Source organism: Agelaius phoeniceus, chromosome Z (genome assembly GCF_051311805.1).
Source record: "Agelaius phoeniceus isolate bAgePho1 chromosome Z, bAgePho1.hap1, whole genome shotgun sequence".
Classification (NCBI taxonomy): domain Eukaryota; kingdom Metazoa; phylum Chordata; class Aves; order Passeriformes; family Icteridae; genus Agelaius; species Agelaius phoeniceus.
In genome coordinates this window covers 44,544,655-44,559,696 of record NC_135303.1, presented here as the reverse complement: position 1 = coordinate 44,559,696, position 15,042 = coordinate 44,544,655, and positions in this window count along the sequence as shown.

Here is a 15,042-nt window from a genome sequence, read left to right as displayed (position 1 = left end):
CTAAACAAACATAAAAATTTTCACTGTAATCTGACTGCTGACATGTTGTTTGCAGGACATGTCCTTCTGTGGTGTAAATGGCCAAGCTCCATGGCAGTCCATTGGACCCAGCCGAAATACCAATCCCATGCATGAAAGTTACTGTTTTGTCATTTGGTCACCTCTCAAATACTTGCTAGCAAAATGTACTCCCTGAAAACTCCAGCAACTAATTTTCTGTCTGCCATTTTTAAGGTGTCACTGCTTACAGATCCAGTATGGAATCTTTTGCTGTTGTCAACATACACTCTATTTTTTATCAGCTCTCATTTTACAAAAGCACTCTTTGGCATATTAGAAAATGTGCACATCTCACTGTCCTTCAATAACTAGAATTTCACCTCCTCTTCCCCTTTCACTGTAATTTGTCTGAAGACATTTTTCTTTTAACTTCTCTTCATAAACTTCATACAGAAATAGTAGTGACTGATTACAGGAGCCTTATATTTAATCAGCAGTGCTGCCCACTAGCCCTAAGTATTTGACTTGCAAATTCTTTAGTCAGGTGCCACATCTTCCTCAGTATGACACCAGAAGGATATAATCCTGCTAGTCTGCATCAGATGCTGTTGTTATTACTTTTGTGGGCTGATGCTGTAACTGAAAACCTTCTCTGCCTGAATGTTGGGCTTACCATTTTGGTGTCCTTACCTGAAAAATTGCTCAAGCATGCCTCTAACACTGCATACAATTAATGGCTTTTGTAATTTTCCTTTTTAAAAATCTAAAAATTAAAATATACTTCACTAGGTATTAGGAATTTGACAATATCTTACAATATTTAATAATGCACTCAAGGTTCAATCAAAAGTGCACCTGTGACTTTGTAGGTGGAAACAGAATGTTGTTATAAAAGATCCCAAAATAAAGTTTCCTGAAGTAGAGATAAGAACCAGTTATGCAATAGTAGGCAAAAGAGAGATTGTTTGAATCTCCAAGCTGATTATGCTGCTTCCTTGCTTAGACTAAAGTGCTGTGGTTGTCCCATTTCAAACTCCACTATAATGCAGTAAATTTTCAATTCCTAAAATAACATATATGTTCAATTAGGAATACACTTAGCATCTCTGATCATGAATTGATTATAATTTCTGTGAGACTTGATAGGTGTTTGTGGATCAAGAACTTATGACTTTGAGAGACACTTGACATTTTTTTTGGTCCTTGGTCCCAGTGGGAGTTACGAACTGACTAGGATTCCTGACTACTCTCTTGTTAAAACCTCTTGTGATTTTTGCACAGTCCTGTGTATTGTAACATAAAAGAGAAAGCCTAGGCAATAACACTACATCATTTAAATCTCTGAGGCTTCACATACATTCTTTGTATCTCATTGCATGCCAGGGTAGGCAACTGAGACCTTGATAGCTACCTCTTTTTCTGATTCCAGGGATACCAGGTCTCAGATACCATGCCTGCCCTGTTACCAACTACATTTTCTGGGGTTTATGCCTATTGCTGAGATAGCTCATTTTTCCAGTTTACAAATTTACCATATCACTGCCCCATATAAGAAATACTTCTCTTTGTATATAGCTCATTTAAAAACATCCTTTAAACAAGCTTTCAGTGAAAGGCAAACATCATAACTTCTCATAGCATCATTCCAAATGTTCTTAATAAAGTTTGCAATTGGAGTTGGGGCAGGAGGTAGTTAAGAGTGGATACTGAACACACTTGCATCATAATCATCCTTAGATACCTCAAGTTTCAGGCTGCAGGCATTACAGACAATCTGATGGGAGAGCTTTCTGCTCATAAGCAGTTTTTTAGTTACTTTGGGCATGGAAATGTTCCATGATTGGACCACAAGACCTGCACTTCATCTGCCTATGCAACTTTTGTCACATAAACCTACTTCCTACCACCCAGGTGACTAAGGGTGATGCTTTTGCAGAGTGAAGTGTTCACCTGTTAAGCAAATTATTTAAAATATTTTGTACACTGACAAAATGCTCCACAGAAATATTTGAATAGGAAAATTGAAGTGGCTCATTACCAGCTCTTGACTGAAAGCAGACATGACCATAATTAAATCACTGCAGGGTGACATTACACTTCATGTGGCTGATCCCTACCACAGTGTTTGAGAAAGCTTAACAACTACCAAATGTAGATAACAGCATGGTGTAGCTTCCTCATTTGTGTTCTTCACTTTTAGCACTGTTTACTATTTTATACCATTTATTTTATCAGCAGAAAAGCTTAACTGGCTTTTGCATGGGTCCTCTTTGTTAGTTTTCTCAGATATTCTTATCAAGATTGGATTAATAATTTACATGAAAATACCTGGAAAACTGCTTATTAGTTAAAACTTATGGAGCAAGGGTTGCCAGAGCAATCTTCAGAACTATAGCACACAAAACTCACTCGATATCAAGCCCGTCAAGATTTGAAAACCTTGAGATTTGAACCAAATTTGGCAATTTAATTTTTTTTAGTTATTTATGAGTAGCACAGATGGACAATTATGATTAAGCAATTGCACTGTGAATTTGTTTTCCTTGCCTAACATTTTGTTTCAAGAAAAAGTGAAGACAATTCCAAGATAAATGAGAGTCACCAAGAGTGAAACCAGGACTGAGGAGTAACCGGGGAAAGGTAACTCCAGCAGTGGCGTATCCTGACCACCAACTCATTGACCACAGACTCAAATGGAGGAAAGAACTGCACCTGAGGACTAATTAGCATGAGAAGTGAGAGATTTAAAGAGCAAATTGGGGGTTGAGTACTAACTGATGAAAAATGAATGGCCACTAACTGTGACCAATGAATGCTGATGCCTTTGTTTGTTAAAACATAAAAACAGTGTAATGTTTAGATGATCAGGGAGTCAGGCTTTTGTGTGCTACCACCCAGCTCCCTCCTTTGCACACTCTAGGATAAAAAGATAGAGATACCTCAACTCAGTGTGAGCATTGGCATTTAGTAATGAGCCCACATTCAGGACCACAATTTACATTTGAAGTTGCAAATGACAATCAATGAACATGTGTGTTCATATCATACCCAAAGTCATCTTGACGACTTTAGCTGTAACACACTGGAAAACAGGCCAAGAAGAATCTATCACTTTATTCAACAATATTCTAAATGGCATTGTGTTGCAGAAATTCTTGGATCTATTGAACACACTAAAATAACTGGGTTTTTATTCCCTCTCAGAAAGTGGAAGCTAGGTAATATAGTGGGGGTTTCTTGGTCTTCATTTTGGATACACATTCTGAAAGATGCTCTGGAAACTGAACGTTTTTCTTCAGAAGAGGTTTAGAAATAAGTATGTCAAAACGTCGTTTGAAATATCATCTCAGAGTGAAAGCATGCAACCTGGTCACATTTTGAGGTTGTCAGCAGGGTTGCTCTAGTGGCCATGGGTGTTGGTGTTTAAAAATATAGACACTAGAAAATCATGCTTTGTCACATGCTAGGCCATGAAAACCTGTCCCCAGATAGGACCAAAGGAGTAGATGAAAACAAATGGATACTCATGGCCTTTTTGCTGATAGCCCTAAAGGTCAGCATATCCACCAACTCCACCAGAGATTGGAAATTTCTTCTCATCAAATTACAAAAAGGGGATGTCAAATGAAACCACTGTTTCTTCTAAATGACCTTCCTGTCATTGACATTTCAAGTACATGGGAGTTGCTAAAATACAAGTTCACTTAATATAATGGCATCCAAGTGTGTTCCAAGTCTTTGGCTCACATATGAATTTCTGTGGCAAAGGGCCTAACTCTCAGAAGTAATTTCTTCTGCTGCATATAAGCTCCCATGGCATCTGAACAGTAATTACAAGGACAGATTTAAACAACTGACAGTGGCAATATTACTGAATATATATTTGACCAATGAGTATCTTCACTTCCCTGAATTCAAAAAAGGCACTAAAAATGTAAGAAAACTTGTAAGGGACTTTGAGCAGCAAGGAAAGATGGAAGTGCTCTAGGGCTTGCTCGCAAAAAAAGAATCCAGAAGGGAGTTTTTCCTTCCCTAGGTGAAAAGCACACTGCAACCAACAGGTCACAACATACTGTTCTCTGTTTCTTTAGCTGTGCTGTGGCACAAAAGAGAGAGCATTCAAATTGAAAATCTTAAAAAAAAAATTGAAACAAAATCTTGAATGTCAGCTAGCAACTGCATGATGGGTTGACCCTGGCTGGACATCAAGTACCACCAAAGCTGCTCTATCACTACTCCCCTCAGCTGGACTGAGGATAGAAAATAAACAAAAAGTTGTCGGTCAAGCTAAGGACAGGGAGAGATTACTCAGTGTTACAGGCAAAACAGACTCAACTTGGGGCAACTAATTGAACTTGTTACTAATCAGATCAGAGTAGGGCAATGAGAAGTAAAAGAAAATCTTAATGCCATTTCCCCCAGGTCTCCCATCTTCATTTCACTTCCCTTTTTATCTACTTCCTGCTCACCAGCAGGAAAGGGAGATGGGGAATGGGGGCTGCAGTCAGTTTATCACATGTTGTCTCTGCCACTACTTCTTCCTCAGGGAGAGGTCTCCTCCCACTGTTCCTCTGCTACAGCATAGGTCCCTCCCATGGGAGTGAAAACTGCATGAACTTCCCCAGTGCGAGACCCTCCCACAGGTTGCAGCTCTTCATGAACTGCACTGTCGTGGATGCCTTCTATGGGGCGCAGTCCCTCAGGAAGACTGCTCCAGACTGGATCTGCAATGGGGTCACAAGTCCTGCCAGCAAACCTGCTCCAGGTGCGGGGTCCTCTGTCCATGGGGCCACAGGTCCTGCCAGGAGCCTGCTCCAGCATAGGGCCTCCACCAGGACACAGTCTTCTTTGGACATCCACCTGCTCCAGGCCTGGAGGTCTCCATTGGCTGCAGGTGGATCTCTGCTCCACCATGGACCTCCACAGGCTGCAAGCAGCTGTCTAACCATGGTCTTCATGATGGGCTACAGAGGAATCTTCTCACAGAAGCCACCACCCCTGCAGCCCCTGTGGCACCAAACCCTTGCCACGCAAACCCAACACAAACTGCCCTAAAGAGCTGTTGCTCACCCACCTCCCATACATCTTCTTAGCAGCACTGCTGCTTCAAACTCATTAATGACAAGCATGTTAAAGTTAACTCCTGCTACAGGCTTTGATCTGAAATATTTATTTCAGTAAGAGATGAGCTCATTCCTTGCCACTTTTGGCATGTTTCTTGATAGAACATAGTAAAACATATAAAAAGATGTCTTTCACAAGTAGACGTGAAATAGAATAGCATGGGGATTGAAGATTCAGCACTGCAGTATGTTAAGTGTCTTGTAAAGTGCATTATAACAGAACAAAAAATACAGGGCAATTCTCCTGTCCTGCTACAGTAGCCATGATTGATAGATTCCTTATATCTGTCTGCAAACAAGGAAACAATTTTCAAGATTTCTAAATTATTTTTACACAATATTTATAATCTTACATGCCGATTTGGAATAAAAAGTGGAAAATTTAATCCTTACTTCCAATATTTTGAGTTTGCTTCCTCCGCTATTAATAAATACTGAAAAAAAAAAAATCAACCAGTAGTGGGGAAAATGTGTTGCCTTTTTCCTTCATCAAATTCAATTCTTCTTTCAGTATTTTTAGCCTTTAATGTTATGAAAATAAAAATTACGCCATTTCCCCTCATTACTTCTCTGGAAAGAGCTTATTCTTCAGCACCTGAGCTTTAGTTCTAATAGCTCATATTTCTCTTATGCATTTCTGCCCTGGAGGCCATCTGCTTTGTCCTGCATTTTGGAAAGAAAACAATTATTAACCTCATCAGTGAAGGTATACAGATTTTACACTTTGCTTGAAGATTTAAGACATGTATGGGACAAATTCCTGTGGAGTTAAGTGTTGCAGAAACGCCAAATTCATGTCACTAAGCGCTCTTAGTGCCTTATTTCTCGCCTGCCAATTTTATTCCTCCCTGGATGCATTATTTTTAGCTACTAATCCAAGCTACTCTCTCAGGCAAAACTGCCTCTGGAAGTTTTATAATTCTGCCAAATGGAAAGAAGAGAGACCCTGGTTTTGATGTGTGTTTCTCTGTTTTTGAAGAGTAAGCAATGCTATATGTTCTTTGGTGTTTCAATCTGAGTATTTTCTTATATTTCCTAAATATAAATATTTTTTATACTTGATGTGGTACCTTGCTGCTATAACCAGCCTTCAAAAGAAAATTAGAGCTTAGTCTGAAACTGTTGATTGTTTTCAGCATCATCTAAAAGTACAATTGCTTTTTTCAACAAGGCAATGACACAAGGCCACATCAGTCCCCTTTCAACAGGGTACATAGCAGAGTAGCTTTAAAATGCCTGATAAGAATTTAATAATCCAAGCAGAAAATTAATGGCATGCTACCAGAAAAATGGACAAGTAAGTCCATTTCAGAAGTCAGTTCAAGACTAGAAAAACAGAAAGCAGACGACAGAATAATTTGTGTTCTTTACAACTTTTAAATGTTGGTATTTTTAACTGTTGTGGACAATACCTTAGATTGTTAACATCAACAGGCAGCAGATAACCATAGATATAAAGGGTGAATGTCCAAAATTGAACTTCTGAATTCTCAAGCACAGGTCTGCTATTTGCTAGCTAACACCTTTATAGGCTTGTTGTAAAACATAGAAATACTCTGGATTTAACAGAAGTGACATGACTAAATCCTGCAATAAAGAAAGGCATATGCCATACCACAAGGCAAACCCCTCAAGTTAGAGGCAGATCACATGTGTTTCTACATATATTTATATGAAGAAAAGCAGGTTTATAAAATAGGAAAAATGGGAAATTCCTTAAAAATACAGCCAAAAAAAAGCACTCAGAGGTGTTTGGGGATTTGGCCATTGACATTCAAGATCAGTAACTGTAAGCACCAAAATAGCACAAAATCAACACTTTGCCCCAGCTCTCCAAGATCAACAGCAATCTTCCCAAGAGAAGAGAGAAGTTAAGACTAGGTGAATGTTACATTCAGAATGGGTGTATACCTGAAGTTATTAAGGATGATAATGGTGCCACTACCCCCAGTTTTTAAAAACTCAGTATCACAACACACACTGTGTTTTTCATCACGCTTTTGATGAAAATACATAAAATACGTGAAAGTAAAGCAGAAATAAAATGTCTAATAAAAATGCCTTACTAAGTTATGTAGACAGAAGCTTCTGTAAGACACGAATCTACCATAACCCACTCAAAGTTTAACCAGTCAACCAACAATTAAAACAAATATTTGATGAATCACCTTTTTTCAGAATCTCTTAGAAAGACTCTAGTATTTGAACATACCAAACAAGATAATCAAGCCTGAATTATAAGGGCAGAGAAAATAAATATTGAAGTCAAGATGGAATGCCAGAGAAGTGTCTGTTACCAAGCTTTGCTTGCAACATTTCAAAGCAGGATCAATTAAACGAGGTACAGAAAGATTCCACATCTTTTCTCCAGTGAAAATAATTGTACACATTATGAGGCAGTGTTGAATTATACCCACATTGTTGTTCTAAGATAAAGTTGTCATTGACAGCTGCAGTCAACATCCTGCACTGCGCCTCAAGGCAAGGTTTTCCTCTCCTGCAAATCTAAAGGAAATTTTGCCACTGATCCCAGTAGAAGTAAAAGCCAATGCAGAGAATGAAAAAAGATACAGGAAAATAAAAACATTTCCAACACTGATATATTTCTGCAGCCCTCACTGATACTCAAGGTTTGCCTGCATATTGTGTAACTGTTTCGTTTAACTGTACAAGATGAATGAGTATCTGGAATCATTTAAGTATAATGAAATCCTATTTGTATTTCTAAACCATACACTACTCAGAAGTCTTTACACATAGCTCAGAGGTCTTGCTAAATGCATTTGATGTGATTGCTAGCCAGTTCTGTGGATGCTTGAAGAAACTTAATCACTTTCAATTGTCTTAGAATGTTCAGCCTGCATACACTTCATCATGGCTTGCACTTAGCATCCAGAGAAACTCTCCTTCCAGCTGACTATAATAAAGAGCTGAGCTGTATTTGGATTTTAACTACTTTCTCATATGGAAAGGCTATGTCACTTGGAACTACCATGATCCTAAGAAACCATTGTGCCTCTTCACTGCTCAGTTCAAGTGTGTGTAGGACTGGCTCTTTGGTCACATGCAGCTCTAGGAAATTCAAATGTAGTATTTGTGCTGGTGTTGCACACAGTGATGGTAGCAAGGTGATAGCACAAGGTTGCTGGTTGATAGGACAAGGCTGCTGGATGATCAAGTATGCAAGCGAGCCACAAGGGAATGCCGAAGGTGGCCATTCTTCACTGCTTTGCTGTCTAGCTGAATATACAACTATCCCTCAGTGACGAACTGCTGCCATTTTCTGCTTACAAATAACTGCCGGGCCTCTGCTTAAGGAGTAGGTTCCTCGTGTCTTGAGGATCTTGGAAGACTTGGATACACACTTTGAGTCTGGCTAAGAAGTGGAATATATTTCTTTGGCCTTGGAGCTGCAGGAAAACAGCTATAGTAATTTTGTTCTGCTCAAGAGGAGGAACAAAGAAGTTTATGTATCTAAGAGTCCATATAAATGCTCTGCATGAAATCCAGTTGAAAAGTCTTCTGATACACAGGTGGAAAAGCAGCAGAGAGATAAACATGCTGCTCTAACAACACACGAACTTTGGGTACCATTTTTTTGTTGGAATTAGAAGTCAGATTCGTCAACACCTGTAAAGGTCTCAATAATGACAATAGGATTGTGGAGATTAAAATAAGCTACCAGTAAGACAATAAAGCCAAATAAGCATCTTGATAGACTAGCTCAACATTTACAACTTCATGAACTTGTGATTACCCTTCAGCTGCTGCCATTTCAGGTGCAGAACACACTAGTATCACTGAGACTCTTTTTAAAGTATTTCAACCAAAGAATTACATGCTCAAAACACTATCAGAGCAACAAAAATACATTACCTAGCTTATGGAACATTCTGAACAGGAAGTCCTGGTTACAGTTTGTTTTGTTTTAGAAGTAGGAGCACTGAAATCAGTAGTAGAGACAGACAACCTGACTTAGCCATACAGCATGGGTAGCAATAAGGCCATCTTCAATCAATTTTGGGGGCTTTAATACAGAATGTTCTGTCACACACCTGAAAAGGAGGAATTACTAGAACTCTAAGTATGTGTGGAAGTGTTTTCCATCTGGAAATCAAAGCAACAGTATCCTTTATCCAAAGTGTAATACTGTCCTGGTTCCAAGGTTACATGCTGTATTTTTACTCTTATAATGCCTTCTGCATTATGAACTGAAATACATTTAAATATATGGCAAGTCATAAATATGCAATTAGGACAGAATTTGGCTCTTCTGGATCCTCATCCTTTCAGCTACAAACCATCTTTCTAAGGTTAATTCTGTTCTCAGATAGCAAAGACCTAGAGTTCAAGAATGAGTCCTGGGGTGCTTGTGAGGGGCCTCTTCTTGTTCCAACAGACAGGTAACAAGAAAAGATCAGATAGGGGCATCAGTGTAATGGTGAATGTGAATGGGACTACCAAAACTGTCTCAGGGGTGTTCATCCAAATCTGATAATGCTAAAAATTAAGATAACAATCAGACAGATTAAACGGTAATCAGACAATTAACAGAGACTTTGGTGGGGGAAAAAATCCCCCTAAAAAGTAATATAAAAGCAGCAAAAACATTTGCAGCAGTGGAGACAGCAGCTGCTGATGCTGGGCAGACAGAGCAGCCTCACTGAAGGGCACTGCTGGGCACTTGCACCCTCTTTCTGTGGAGGACACAAGGGAGGGAACCCCCATAGGCATGTGCCTATGTGACCTTGCAGGGGGCTTCCTCAGTGGCTTGGCAGTCTGAGCTGCTGTTTTTTGGTGAAACAGGTGAAAGTATAATAAGGTGCACCCTGGGGTTCATTATTCCATGAGTATGGTCATCCTGTGTGAAGCACGTATATGTTATCAAAATGTTATATTGTTATGCCAGCTCTGATGTGTTGTGATACTAAGAATATATAGGTTTATCCAAGGTAACAACTGAAAGCCAAATGGCTTCTTATTGTAAAAACACTGAAAAGGGGAAGTGTAACAGTTGGCAATTTAATCAGGTTGACTGACTGGAGAAAATTGCAACTACGGATAATTCAGCAGTATTGTCTGATTTTGGTGACAGTTGCAACCTTGGCTGGTGTTCAAGCAAATTTTAGCACTGGGTCTAAAACTGGACTACACTAGGAGAAATCTACAGGCTGCTTCCAAGTTTGATACTGGTCTTCAGTGACCCCTGAGGAAACCCGTCTGTCCTTCTTTGACCTCTAGTTTACATGAAGTCTTAAAGAATGTCAGATTTACAGCAGTCTTTTGGCAACACCAAGAAGATCTAGAAAAGTTGAACCAGAATAGCAGTGACATTCGAACCCTTCTTCTTTCTCTCAGCACAGATATTGACTTCAGAAATTTCCTACCATTTTTCCAGGAAAAACTTCCCAGTACTAACCAAAGGTACTACACTGGAAGACTTTTTACCTATGTTGGGCTTGTTAGTCAGCTACCAACCAGTTTCTGCTGATTATCCAGCAAGTGTCTGACCCATTCCAAAGATAAAACAGAACCAGGATCTTGCCATGCTATTCAAGAGTGTATAGTAATATATTTTGAAAGAATACGATGGTAATTTTATAATACATTACATACTTCCTCCAGAAACAAGAGGTATTCCTCGCATGTAGCATGGTACAATAACATCTCTAGCAGCAGTAAGGGACATGCCTTTGAAAGCAGTGACCTCCTTTCAAGTGGAAATGGCATTAGAAATATTGAAGAGAAAATCAGTGTTTTTAAAAAGTGCGTATTTCAATATTTTGTTGAAAGTGGAAAAAGACTTTCAAGTACAGAAATGCCATGTCTCAAAAGTTTTTATGTTTGAGAGTATGAAAACGCTACGCATCCAAGAAAATAGCTGTGCAAGGTATTGCAAATGATGTGATTTTTGATTCAAAAGATGAACAAACTGAAGTCCCTATTTTGAGTTTTAGTACGAATATTTTGGGTTTCAAAAAGCAAGTATTTTCCACCTTTCCTGACTTCCTTTCTTCACCAAATAAAAGCACAAGTATATGCACAAACAGTAGAACAGAAAAGTGTCCATCAAACATCACACTTCGTGATGAATCCTCTGCAGCCACACCTGATTATGAAAGACATGCATTTTTTTAGCACAGTCTGCTCATGATGACAAGTATTTGGTCTGTTTTGCTACCCAAAATTCAAGAGGGCCTTTTAAGGCAGGTGGAAGGTCCATGAGAGTACTTTACATTCCCCTACTCAGTGGTACATGAAGGCTAATGCACTCATGGAGATTTTAAAACATCTTCCAAATATGACTATCCTAATAGAGCAGTACTGGGCCATTTTCATAAGCTTTGGAGAAAAGAACAAGATTTTCTCCTTAAAACCCCTTGTTGGTGGTAATCAGCATATCCATGGCAAACTGCAGGGACTATCTACCACCTTTAAAATCAGTGTGCTCCCACAGATTTTCATCGATACATGTCAGAGTCTCTCCCAACAAAAGAAGAAGTGGTTTATGTTGTAGTCCTAATAAGCAGTGCTGCTATAGTTTCTCTGGCCTTCTTCCTTTGTAACAAGTCTTGAAGAAGCTTTCTGTTGTTTTCCCACTATCTTTCATACTTGAAAATTTCCCAAAACACACATCTCCAATTTTAAAAGATGGTCTTGGGTTACAACCAACTTTGTTTCATTGTTAGATGAACAGGATATGATGAGCTTGCTTCTGTGCAACATTATTCCCAGAGTTAGGTTTGCCTGCCTACATAGCCAAACAAAAGAGAAACTGTTTTAAACTGCTGTAGAGGTTTAGACAGGTTAAGGCTGATCTATGATAGAGCTAAGTTGTATTGTCACACAAAAATGAATACAGAAGAAAAAGGAGAGAGAGGGAATACTCACCTGCAGTTGGGAAGTCAGATCAGATGAGACCAGCTGTTTTCAATAGGTTTGTGAATTTAGAATTTATACAAGTCTGCTGTGTAACTGCATCTGAACAATGCCTTTATTTGAAAAATACACCCAGCACAGGAACTTGATTAATGAAAACTACCTTTAGCTAAGATCTTACTACTAGAAGAAACTTGGGTTTCTTACTTAGGGTAAGTGTATCTGAGAGATATATATACCACATGACCTTATTTCTTATTTATCAAAAATATCATGTCTATTTCCATTGTCCAGCTAAACTCTTCATGGATAATTGTATGTTTTCTTTGACAGAATTTATTATCTTACTGAGACAGCTCTCCCCATCAGTAGTGTTAGAATAAAACAACACAGCTGGTTATATCCTGGGGCGAATTCTCCTTTTCTTCAGTTTTGTAATTTATTTATTTATTTCTAACTGATGACACAGAAATATAGTGTAGATTCCACATTCCTATTATTTTTGCCAGGTCAAAACTACTCTAGTGGTTAGTATAGCAGATCCTGTCTTACTGTGATTTAAAAATAACTCTGGAATCAAGAAAACACTTGGAACTCAAATGACTACTGATTCATCATAAATAAAACAGTATCACCATTTTCTTTACATGTTTCTAATTGATGGTAGGCATCTTTTAAGACACCAATTTTGGTATTCATTTTTTTCATTTCTGGCAGCTGAAGAGGAACTGTCAGTGTGAGTTCAGCAGTCAAGAAAGAGTTAACTATCTTTACTGCCTAAATCTGTCAAAAAAGAGTTAACTATCTTGACTGCCTAAATCCACACTCTGTAGCTCCAGCCTGTACAAAGTTGAACTGCTGTTGTGTAAAAGTAAGTGACATTTGTTCAGAGAAAGACCACCGTTTCCTGAGCTCCAACGCAGCTATTTTAAAAGCTCTTTTGTCATATACAGCTTCCTCCTGCCACCCATTTATATAGATCTCTTGTAGCTGTTTCACCAGTCATGAGGACTTGAAGATATAACACTTTTCTTTAGGGGATCAAATCACTCTTTCTATGTGTGTAACAATCATGGGGAGGGGAAGAGGGAGTTCTCTTAAAATAAAATACCTCAGCACTTCAAAATTCTGTATCCTTAAATTCTGTTTGAAAATTGTTAACTTCAACCGAGTGGCTCTGCAATTTCAAGCTGCTTTCTGTAACTAATGGGTCCCTACACTGTCATGCTTGTGCATTTAGTGATGGCACTGGAAAACGTTGTCCCGAGGTTGTGGATACTTCCTCACTGGAGATATTCAGGAACCATCTGGACACAATCCTGTGCCATGTGCTTTGGGACGACCCTGCTTGAGCAGGGAGGTTCAACCAGGCGACCCACTGAGGTCCCTTCCAATCTGACCCATTCTGTGATCAGCAAAGTACTAACATAATGACAGCAATCTGGAATAGCACCACTCAGATACAAACAACTGGTGAGGGGCAGCTAGAATCAATACCAGAAGTACTGTGTAATCAATTTATATTCAGGTCAACCTCTAATTTGCATGGGTCCTAGTACATACCAAAGCCAGTAGTTCTAAGAACATGTTAAAACTAGCAACAAGAGACTCAATGAACATGCAGCGAGAGTGCCAAGCACATTTTACTGGTTTTAACATAGATACAAAACTGCCTTAAACCATGAACCAGAAGTACTGAGGAAAAGCCCATCATTCACCTCTTATAAGAATGAATAGCTGGGGATAGGGCAGTGCAAGCTTTGTTTTCTCAAAGATCTGCCATCATGTTGCTTATATGTACATAAAATGTAATCTCGGCACTGATACCTGTACTACCACTGAGTGCCCCTGTTTCTTGAAGCCTCAACCAACTATTCCCATTTGCTCTCTTCTGCCTTGGACATAAATTTTTTGCCAATCTGCTCTGCCTGAAAAAGAATTTCATTACAGTAAAATTAGTTTTTTTCAACATCAGTTTTATGAAGTGATGCAAGCCTGCACTGTCTGAGTGCATGCATGGTTTCACTGAAGCAGGGCAGCTAGGTAGCATCACGTTTCCCTGACCTTACTCCACCAGGCTGAGCAACTGAATTCCACTATATTTTATTTCTTTCACTTTTTGCCTATGAACTCCCTTATTCTCCCTTATTCTAAAGCATTAAGTCATAATGATGATTCATCTTGCCATACTAAAAACAAAAATAAAATTGTGTTTTCACTTGAGATCAGTGTCTGAGCTTGTTTTCATCTTCTCTGTGTGGCATACTCTCTAATTTCTGTGCAAATGTGCAGCATTAGGTTTCATAGCCACATGTATTTTCTGTCAGGGGAAAAATAACTGCTTGCACTGCAGCCTGTCACTTACCTGATGTGTCCACAAAAAGCACCTGCAGAAATATTGTTAAGTCTCTTCGGATTATATGCAATGAGACTTACTGTCTTCTCCATGAGAAGTATTCAACAGTGAAGGACAACCACAGTGCTATGATAGACAGAAATTTCACACTGCCAACACTATCACCATAGAACTTACAGAGACTCATCTATAACTTTGAGAGAAAAATAAAGGACTTGTAATTTATAATTATGTTCCTTTGGGTAGAACATGATGATTTGACTTCAAATGTAGAATTCACAAGGCAGTTTATAATGGGATAACTGATACAGGAATACTAAGTGCCTTATGAAAGGCTACATGATAATCCAGTTACAAAATGATGACAACCCTTACATCTTCATTTCTGAAGTCCACTTATTCAGTATCATTACTGATTTAATACCAGTTGCATTTTTTTTTTACTGTACAGCTTGGTGTCTACAACTGCATGATAATCAATTCACACTAAAGACACAAACCTTTTTCTTATGAACGGCATAGATTACCATTTAGACAAGAGATGAGTAGTGAAATGCCCCAGTTTGACATCCAATCTTTGTATTAAATTAAATAGCAGTAACTTTTCAAACTACTTTAATTCCATTATTCCTCCAAGCTTTCCTGTAATGATTACAAAAATTTTGTCTGTTTTTTTTTTTCCTT